The sequence below is a fragment of the Hibiscus syriacus genome, unplaced genomic scaffold (genome assembly GCF_006381635.1).
Source record: "Hibiscus syriacus cultivar Baekdansim isolate YM2019G1 unplaced genomic scaffold, ASM638163v2 tig00110429_pilon, whole genome shotgun sequence".
Lineage (NCBI taxonomy): Eukaryota > Viridiplantae > Streptophyta > Magnoliopsida > Malvales > Malvaceae > Hibiscus > Hibiscus syriacus.
The window spans coordinates 12,521,948-12,533,591 of NW_024062733.1; the positions used below are offsets into that span (position 1 = coordinate 12,521,948).

Consider the following 11,644-nt stretch of genomic DNA (forward strand, 5'->3'; position numbering starts at 1 on the left):
CACATTAAAATATAATGATTTTTATTTGTTATAAGTATATAAAAGAAGAGTTGCTAAATAGCAAATAACATTCAGGGGACAAGTCTTAAACTAAAAACCCTAGTAGCTCTCTACGTTCACCCTCTTTTGTATTTTTTCTTTACAATTTATGCCATTTTCAATTGATCAAATCAACTTTTTCCTTTTTATTAGCCGGCGGCACCTGTTTTGATACTGGTTATCGATCGATGGTTGTCTTTTTTAGTTTTTTTAATAGGAATAATTATGTATTTGTGATACGTTTATTTATGTCTTTGTGTCATGTTTATCTAAGTCTTTTGATAGTTTCTGAGTTTTTTTGTCGTTGTTTTCGTTTATTTTTTTTTTCTCAAGGTTGGATTTGACATCGCCATGATTGATCAAGATATAACTTATTTGTTATCATGCTGATCTTCCCTGCTTTGAACCCTCAGATTGATTTGGATACACGTTTTGCGTTCGTGGATAGTTTTCTCATGTCGCTCGTCTCTGATTTACGATTTTTCGGTGATCTTTCAGTAGCTTCACCCCTTTTTGTGGTTCGTTTTGCCAATGCAGTTAGATTTATTCGTATCTTTATTTTATTCGAGATTTTTGATTAGGTTTTTTAACATTTTCCTTCTTTGATCCTTATATAACTACTTTTTTATCTAAATGGTAATAAGAAAATGCCATAATTATATTTTAGGTTTACGGTTATACTTATAAATCTTTATTGTAATTTTGTATATTTTCTATTTTTAAAAAAACTAGCAAGTTTGTAAAAAAAAAAGTTGCTAAATGTCTTCGCCTAAACTCTAGTCAATGTTAACAAAAGGTATAATAACAAAAAAAGCCCTCAACATTTCTTTTTCAATTGCACAATTAATATCGTCAAGCCAGGCTAGCGAAATGTTGATAGTTAGTTATATATTAATTGACCACCCAAAAAGGACTTACTTAAAAAAATTGAAACGTTATATTTTAAATTGACAAATAAAAATTATAATGGAAATATTAAAAAAAAGTGAGGAACATTGATAGCTTTTTTGCCATTATACCTTTTCTTAATATCAATTAGAGTTTAGGCAGCCAAAAAGAAACATTCAGCAATCCTCCTTTTTCGGCGGCTGCATTAACGTGCATGTTTGGTACTTATAATCTGTAGCCAAACAAATTACGTCTTTGTTAGTACATCCATAATTTGACATAACTAAAAATGAAGTCTCAAATATAATCTCAAATGTAAATTTGTGATGTTTTAAGGGACTAATTTGAATCTTCGACTTTACAAAAGTAATTGGAATTACATATGCTTTCACTATATGGTACAACTTGATAATGTTTATGCCGTGGAATTGTTTACAAAATTAGTTTGATTTCAAATGACTGTGTGGTAGTGAATTGTAACAGTCTCTATTTTCTTTAACCTAATTTTTTTTCTCAATATTTTTGTGTCGCCTTCTTTTGTTCATTTTTTCTTGTTTAGACGGCGATGATACTAATTTTAATATTGGTTACCGACCGTCGGTGATTATTATTTTTTTTTCTTTTTCATATTATGTCTTTGTTTTTTCTTGAGTTTTTTCACTTTTAAATAAAAATCTTTGTTCTTGTGACACACTTTTATTTGTTCTTGTGGCACACTTTTTATCTGCTTTTGTGACACGTTCCTTATAGTTTTCGGTAAGTTTTTCGCAAACTTCTGCGGTCGTGTAGGTGCCTCCACAAAAATCCTCACGATATTTGTTTTCTGATTGACTTGTCAGTGGTCATGTATTGTCAAATCTCCTCTTTTGTAAATGATTGTTTGTCGATATAATCAAAATTGTGTAGCGAAGCAGTTTGCCAAATTATTTGGTTCGCTCACTACTCCTTTATCACATAGTAAAGCGTCTCGTTCGACAGAGACAATGAGTTTTATGAAGATTAATAGATTATTTTGATGTTTAGAATGTTTCATTCTCTTCATATATTTGGGTTTAATATTTTAATTTTATGTATGAGTTTTTGGTGACTACTGTCTCCAATTTTCTCTTTAAATGCGTTGTAATTTTGATTCTTCTATTTTTATTAATGAAATTCAGTTGTCATTGTTAAAAAAAAGACTGTGTGGTACAATTTGATAGAATTGAACATCTCAACCAACACTTCTATGATTCATGAAGCAGTTCCTACAATTATTCAAAATACATATTTTAAGCTAAAGTTTATTAAGAATTTTTTTTGACAGAAAATCGCTAGTTTTATTAAAAATAGAAAATATCTAGAATTATAAAGAAGATTTACAATCATAACCGTAAACTAAATTATAATTAGGACATTTTCCTATAACTATTGGTACAAAAACTAGCCACCTAGATAAAGATTAAAAAAATCTAATCAATGCTCAAACAAAATAAAGATACGAACAAATCCGATTGCATCGGCAAACGAATCACAAAAGGGGATAAAACTACTGAAGACCACCGATAAATCGTAAATCATAGTCAAGCAACGTGAGACAACTATCCACGAACGCAAAACGTATATCCAAATCAATTAGATATTTCAAAGCATGGAAGATCAACATGATAATAAAGAAGCGTTATCTTTATTAATCCTGGCGATGTCAAATCCAACTTTAATAAAAAGATAAACGGAAAAACGAAAAAAGACCGTAAGCTATCAAAAGCTAGAGAAAAACGTGTCAAAAGATAGAGATAAACGTGCCATAAAGGTAGAGAATATGTCACAAAGATATAATTATTCTTATTAAAAAAAACAACCGATGAACGACAATCAACATCAAAATTGGTGTCGCCGCCGGTTAAACAAAATTAAAGAAGAAAAAATTTGATTGATCAATAAAATTGACACAAGTTGTAAAGAAAGAAAAAGAAAGAAAATAGAAAACTTATTAAGAATTAAAACCCAAATATTTTAAATATTTAATATTATATATATATATATATATTAAATACATATTTTAAGTTCAAACTTATTAAGAATTAAAACCCAAATATTTTTTTCACCACACTAGACCATTAAATTGTCGATGTGCAATTAAATTTTAGCTCAAATAAAAAAAAGGTAAAGTACATAAATGATTCTCCAACTAGAGGTATTATTTTATTAAGTCTCTAGACTATTAAAAGTTACAAAATAATCATCTGACTATTCATTATGTTATAAACTCGTCATTTTTCTATTAAAATATTGGTGGTTGTCTAAGTTGGACGCTAACATGATGACTGAGATATAATAATCGTTTGAGATTTTGGGATCATATTTTATCATATCACAGTCAACAAGTTAAAGTTTAACTCAAAATACTATCAATATTTAATAGAAAAAGATGAGTTTGGAACATAATGAATAATCATGTGATAATTATGTAACTTTTAATAGTCGATGGACTCAACAAATCAACACTCAATATTTGGAGGACTATTTTATAACTTCAATAGTCGAGAGACTTAATAAAACAATATCTTATCTATAATTGGGAAACCATTTGTGTACTTTACCCAATAAAAAGAATACTTCTATTCAACTCAAATAAATCTAACTAAAAATTATATAAAGAAAATCGGTTATGTTATTGATTTGCAAAAAAAAAAGCGATTTAATTAATGGTTAAAGAAAAAAAATTGATTAATTCAGATTTGGGGAATTATTTGAAACACCCCTAATGATGAGTGGGAGATGCACATGTATTCGAGGGTAGATATATGTTTATATTGAAATTCAAATTTTATTTAGTTAATTATTCATCGTGTTAGTGGTATCCACCTTAAAATTTTATTTGTGTCTACCCGACTTGAAAAAAGTTTAACATATATCTGTTCACCCTAAAAAACATTTTTAAATCCGTCGCGGACTATGATTATATGACTACCGGCTGATAGTGAAAAGAAGAATCGTGAGAGCGAACTCGGGAAAAGAGTGTTCAGGGAGTTCTCTTCTCTCCCCTCTCAAGGGAGTTTATATACTAATCTTTTGTGTGCTAGTCTCAAACCTCGAATTATTAATCTCTTTTCTCAAAGGTGGTGTTAATATTATTGCATGATAACTCATCAATCAGAACTAAAGGCTGCTCACGTTGTTTTACAAATTAAAAAAATGGCCGAGAAAGAATTGTCTCGTAGCTTGGACACTAACAAAGACATGTATAAGTGGGAATATTGTTGGCAAAGAGTTATACTGTAAAAGATTCGAATTTTGCCTTTTTTGGACCAAACAGTAATGAAAGTTGGAGAAATCATTAGCTGCAATGGCATACACCGATATGTACCACCCCTTCCATGGCTCTTGAGCGCTAACATGAAGAGTTTTTGAGGTCGACAATGTGTAAATGTTGAGTTTAGAAAGGGGGAACAAGGATCACATAGCATTATTTTTTCCATTGCCACCCCCACCATATTCCATGTGTTTACCTAACAATGTTCGTACTTTCATCTCTTTACTTTTTGATCAATTTTTGCAAATTTAAAGAGAAATTACAATGTAGTCTTAAGTACAACTGAATTAATTTTTTTATGTTCAATAAAGAATATTGTGGATTAAAAAAATTTATTTAAGATGGTGGGGATGATAATTAGTGGGGCTTCTCATGATTCCACTATCATTTTATTGTTATTATTAATAATATATTGGAGGTATATTATAGTTGAGAAAAGGGTATAAAGCATTCTTTTTAAGATATATTTTTTGGATAAAATCTTGATATAAATATTAAGTATGAAGATGTGTTAGTTATAAACAATTTATTTCAGTTGATTTGAGTGGAGACTTGTACTGTTTAATTTTTATATCATTTTGATGGGAAACATTTCATAAAAACTTTTAAAAATTTTCAAAATATTTAAAGTTTTGAAGATTCAGTTAAGGGGCCGTTTGGTTCACGGCATATGGGATTACTAAGAGAATGAAATTCTCATTCCCCCGTTTTGTTGGCTAGTAATCCTATTCTCGGTAATCTTTTATTACCAACAGTAGATTTTTTTGGGTATATTACCGGGAATGTGATTACCCCTTCCCTTAGGTATTGTTGGATTACCGGCGTTTTGGACTAAAATACCCTTAATTGTTTTCAAAAATATCATTCTTCTGTCGTTGAATAATAAAAATTCTACGAAGGTTATCCAACAAATTTATCTTTAAACTATTTTAGATTTACAAAAAATCTATAATTAAAATTTTATATGAAGTTCAGGGGTTAAAATAAAATTTACCCTTTCATTAAACATATTTATCTTTTTTAATTTTGTAAAAAAAATTATATAAATTTTATGAATTTAAATTTTTTAAAGAAAATGTATAAAAAAATTATAGTAGAATTCAACTTGTTAAAAAAACAAATATATAATAAGGATAATTTGTTCCAATAAGCTTTTATTCCTTTAACCAAACACTATAATCTTACATCTCTGCTAAACCAATTAAATATAAAATACAACATTCCGAGTAATCTTATTCTCTGGTAATCTTTTATTACCACTGGTAATCTTATATTCCGTGAACCAAACGCACCCTAAGTGCTTTCCCTCCTAGGAACAACTAGTAGATGTGGAGAAATATTATGTCTCCTTCATTGAAAGATGATGATGTCTTCACGAAGAATACCAAATGTTGTGTTGGCGATGGTTGCTTGATTGATTTTTTAGAAAGACCATTGGACGTAGGTTAGGTTCGGTCATTAAAACACTCATTTCCTAGGATTTTGGGTGTGGTCATAAAGAAGACAGATAAGATTTTTGAGTATGGCTGTAAGACTTGGAATAACCAGAAGAACCTTGTTTGAATGAGAATTTAATTTGTAGGATGAATTTATGAGAACGCTAGATGTGGCAGTGCAAGGAAGTGGGGAGAGGGACAGCTTAAGCTGGAAAGGCTCCTCTAGTGGTGCTTATACTTCTGGAAGCTGTTGCCTCAGCGTAGTGAACGTGGTAAATGAAAAGGACCACTTATAGAGTTTAGCCTGGGATAACTGCGCACCACTAAAGGTTCAAGCATTTGTTTGGAGAACTGTGCTTGGAAGAATTCCTGCTTATGTTGAGCTGACCAAAAGGGGGGTTTCCTTGAGATCTCGATTGTGTGTTTTGTTTCAAGAGGAGAGGGAGACTGTTATTCACGTGCTATGACAGTGTAAGGTAGTCTGGAGATTATGGACCAGGCGGTACTCGCATTGGAACCCTAATTTTGTGATGCCAGGAAATATCAGATCATTTCTCTTATCATCGGGTGCCCAATTGATTGGTCAACCTTATAAGCAAATATGGAATATGGGTTTTTTCGAATTATGTTGGTCGAGATGGATCTTCAGAAATAACATTCTGTTCAATAAAAAAAGATTGAGCGAAGATTAACCTTTAAATCGGCTACCTTGAGGACAGGTTTCTTGTGTGAGTGTAAATGGTCGCATCTTTATCTATCCACTCTTGATTTCCTTAACCGCACTAATTCCTTTGTTTCTTTTTTAAGCGGAATAGAACCACATTACTTTGAGTTTACTAGTCGGTAGCCTGTGCCCTGTTGTCGAGGCGTCGACTAATGTGGGTGTGGAGCTCAAAATGGGAACGATATTTCTTTAAGGCTAAAGAAAAGAAATTGATTTTGTCAATATGTGAGAAGGTCGATTTCGGTTTGATGAGTGGTAAATGTGTGGATGGACTATTTCTGCTCCAACAGTGCAAGCCTCATGTGAGAAGGGGGTGACCTAGATGGATCCTTCAAAGTTTGATTGTAGATTTACATTGGTTTTATAAATGTAAGTAGGTAATCCTGTCTTATCTCGCAGAGGTACAGTTGAAGACGATTGGATCGGTAGTAATGTTAGATTAGAAGTGCAATGCAAACTGAAAACGTTGCAGATTATCTGTTTTACCAACAGTGGGTCATCTAGACTTATCTAATAGGCTATTGATCTCTTTTGAGTGTGGAGTACGGTATGGTTATGCCTGTCAAACTTGAGACTCGGGTGTTGTTGATCTCGGGATGGTATGCAACTGTGTGCTCCTAAATTGTATTATGCTTTGTTGTTGGTTTTGTGGGTAGTCAATTGATAGTACTCCGTTTGAGATTTAATTGATATGTATCATCGTCGATTTGAGTCGCTCTTTTATAACTCAATTTTGAGTTATTATTGAGTTATTAAATTTAAGTCGAGTTGTGTTTTCAAGTTTATGTTTAAATTTAATTGTAAATATTTATAATATTCGGATACTATTTGATTCCAATTTAAATGACATTTTATAACCATATATAAATGCATATATATTTTTTTATTTTTGTCCATATATGATATACATATACCATAGAGAGTCGAGTGACTCATTTTAAACTTGAAATTCAATCCACCAATTACTATTTTTTTCAAATTGAGTTTATAAAAATTATAATCTAGAGTTAATTTGAATCGAATTATTTCAAATTGAATCAAATTATTTTAAAACAAAATAAATTAAAAAATAATTTTCAAATTAAATCAAGTTTTATATATATATTGTGCTCTTCACACACTTCTCTCTTGACCGACTGTCAGCATTGGAATGCTAATTTGACCTTGTTGGGAATTAACACTAAATAAAATTCAATGTTTGTCTCCATGTAGAAACCAAAAGATCAATATATATATATATATATATATATGGCGAAGGAGGCACATGGTGTAGCATGTGCTTCGGCACTTATCGTCAAACTCGTCTCCATATCTGCATGCAAATTAAATTCAGAGCCACAGTTTTAATCATGACTCTTATCTATGTTCATTTATGTGTATTTCAGTGAAGACTTGGTTAAAAAATCAAAACCTAGGTAACTTCTTCTAAATATAATGTTAAAACTAGGCTTAAATGTTTGTTTGGGTAATCGTTTTTCAATTTACACTTTTAAACCATTTTAACTTTGGGTAAATTCACATTTAGTACCTAGACTATTAGTTTTAGTACTTAAACTTTTAAATTTTTTTTTAAACTACACTTAAAGTTTGGTTTTTTGTAGTCACCTGTTAAAAATTCAACGTTAAGTTTTGAAGAAAAAAATTAAAATTTCCGGTACAAAAATTGATCAAAACTTATAATTTAGTTACTAAACACATTAAGTTTTTAACAACGAGGTACTAAAATGAAATAAAAACTAAACGTTAGGTATAATTTTAAAAAATTAAAAGTTTAGGTATTAAAACTAATAATTTATATATGAAATGCATAGTTTAACCTTTAATATTTTTTTAATTAAAATAATTATTATTAGATAAAAATATTAATTAATTGACTATTAATGTAAGTTATTGATATGATATTTACATTGTTTGAATTATTGACTTGTCATGTATCTTCTATTCAAAATGATGATGTGTCATGTGTCTAAAGATGACATATGAATATAATTTCGTGGATTTTGTATCGTACCCGCTTTAATTGGGGCGTGGATGAGTATAAGTTTAGTGGGTAGTACGCGAGTGTAGATATAGAAAGCTATACCCGCCGTGGGTAATGGGTAGATGATGGGTTTGAGACCTTACACATCCCGTATCCGCCTGCCCACTAACTACCCACCATATAAAATTTGGCACATTATGAATTTAATTATAATTTTATAGACTATTCTATAAATTTTAAAATTTTATTGGACATGAATTGTAGTTTAACCAAATGTTAGGGTATAAACATTTTTAGAATTGAAGATCGTCATTTATTCTATCTCAAATTGGCGAGTATGGGTGGATATAGACGAATGTATTCAGTTGGATAGTGAGTATATGGATAGATTTGAGAATGTATATACGTGAGCAGGTGTGGATTTAAAAATTTTATCTGTCGTAGGTGGTAGGTAGGTGGTAGATACAAAACTATTAGGTGGGCATGAGAACGGGGGAAGGGATAGTCGCACCTGCTCCACCCGTTTGTCATCACTACATGTGTCACATCACTCAAATTAATAATAGTATATATTATGGCATTTAATGTGATATTAAATATGATACATCATCTAATATGGTGATATGATATGTGTAATGTCATCAAGATTATAATGTAGTATGTGTCATGTTATTAGGACTATAAAGGAGTATATTCGAGTTGAGTTTGAATATTGTTAAGCTTGATTGGACTTGAAAAGTTTAAAATTGACTTTGACTTTGACTTGAAAATCGTGAGTTTTAAATTTTCAAACTCAACTTAAACTCAAAATCAAAAATTAAAACTTGAATATGTACTTTAATTAAATAAAAATCATATATTACATTTTTCTAAAGTAGTTTAAGTTGATCACTTCAGCTCGTTTAGAACTCAATTCAAGTTTGAGCGAATTTTGATCAAGGCAAACTCGAATAACTTATAATCTATATTGTTTCATTTATAGCCTTATATATCACATGAGATGATGACATGATATCACTGATTAGACATATATAAAAATATCATGTTAACAATATATATTAACCACTAATTAATTAATAATTTTTATTTAATAGCGGTCATTTTAATCAAAAGTTAATATATCAAAATTAAAATACACCAAAGAAAAAGAAATAAAAAATAAAGTATTTAATAGAATAAATATTGAGGCCAATTTTATATTTTCACTTTTTCCTAATGGGAAATGTACGTGTGATGGAGAAAGAAAGGAAGAAATGATAAAATATTTGAGGCACCTGCCTGATCACATCATTTGTAATTTTATAATTTTAGTTAACGAGAGTCGTCAATTTTAAAATAATTAATAATATCTTATTCACATTTAAGAAAAAAAATAAAAAAAATTACTTTGAAAAAATTATATAAATAAATATTATTGATTGATACTATAAATCAGGCGGGTGAGCTGGAATCATCTAATAATTTTACAAAACAAGATCCCACATTACTTGTGGATTGAGAGAGTGTCGGTTTGTTTAAAACGAAGAGTTTAAAATTGTAGCAAATCCCTCCCCTGCTTTATAAACAGTTCCTAGAGTTTCCCTCACTCTGTACATTCACTAAGCAATAAAAAAGGGGCTTAATGGCAATATTCCCATTCTCCCTCCTCCGTTTTCTCCTCACCAGTTCAAGACCCCGACCAAGTTGAGCAACAAGTCAATGAGTACATTTCGATTTCTTTCATCAACGGCCACCCCATTTTCATTCATATTTTTAATTTAATTTTCTGTACTGCAGGAGCATAACAAATGCTACCATGGCGAAGAGGAGGAGCTCGTGGTTTCTCTCCTGTGGAACCAGCAATCCGATCGACGATTGATGGCGGTGCAACCCTCATTGGGAAAAGAACCGCCGGAGGCTAGCCGATTGCGCCATCGGGTTCGGCAAGCACGCCATTGGTGGGAGGGACGGGAAAATATATGTGGTGACGAACTCCTGTGATCACGACCCGATTAACCCTAAACCCATAACCCTAAGATATGCCGCCATTCAAGGCGAACCGGAATGGATCATTTTCGCCCGTGACATGAAGATCAAATTGGAGGAGGAATTGCTTATGAACTCGTTCAAGACCATAGACGGTTGAGACGCCGACGTCCACATTGCCGGCGGGGCGTGCATTACTGTTCAGCACGTGACCAACGTCATCATCCACGGTAATCAACATTCACGATTGCAAGAGAGGAAGGAATGCTTATGTGAGGGACTCCCCTCCCCTAGTCATTACGGTTTGAGGACGATATCGGACGGCGACAGGGTGTCGATATTCGGAGGTAACGGTGTTTGGGTGGATCATTGCTCGTTGTCGAACTGCAACGAAGGGCTGATCAACCCCATTCACGGCTCCACCGCCATCACCATTTCGAATAACTACTTGACACATCATAAAAAGGTCATGCTATTGGAACATAGTGACACTTATAAACCAGATAAGAACATGCAAGTCACCATTGCCTTTAATCACTTCGGAGAAGGGCTTGTACAAAGAATGCCAAGGTGAAAAAAATACCCACAATCCAGTAATTTTTTTTAACATTTTACTATCCAGATGTAGGCATGGATATTTCCACGTGGTGAACAATGATTATACGCATTGAGAAATGTATGCAATCGGAGGCAGTGCCGATCCTATAATCAACCGCCAAGGCAATAGATTCCTTGCACCAAATGATGCAGACAACAAAGAGGTCCAAAAAATCAAGTCCATTTATTTGTTCCGATAGGCAAAAGGGTAAGCTTTTAAACCAACATATACATACATTATATGTGCTACAAATTTCAGGTGACAAAACATGAGGATGCACCACAAAGCCAATGGAAGCATTGGAATTGGAGATCGGAAGGGGATCGATGTTGAACGGAGCGTTCTTCACCGCATCCGGAACCGGAGCGTCGTCGAGTTACGCCAAGGTGTCGAGCTTGGAAAGGTATATTTGATATTTAAATAATTTTATTTTCAAAATCATCTTTTTAAAAGTATATTTTAAAAGGAAAGTCTCTATTGACACGATGATTATGTCATTTAGAGTTAAAATCAGGACCTGTTATTACTTATTAGGGATAATACATTGAGTAACTGTTCAGATCTCTTATCTTTTATAGAATTCTTAAGTTTTTATTATTTTTTATTTTCATAATTGAGTCTTTTAGTTTTCTTGGATTTTATTTTTTATCTTTATAATTGAAGTACATAATTTTTTAATCTCACTTTTTATCTTTATAATTGATGCCCTTAATTTTTTAAT

The 11,644-nt window shown here is 31.7% G+C and overlaps 1 long non-coding RNA gene across 1 annotated transcript; it reads left to right on the forward strand.

Moving 5' to 3' along the window:
- Positions 1–10,665: 10,665 nt before the first annotated feature.
- On the forward strand, positions 10,666–11,268 carry LOC120124957. Its single transcript, XR_005516321.1, has 3 exons — positions 10,666–10,895; positions 10,948–11,086; positions 11,182–11,268. It is a non-coding gene; the product is annotated as an uncharacterized LOC120124957 (long non-coding RNA).
- The last annotated feature ends 376 nt before the right edge of the window (positions 11,269–11,644 follow it).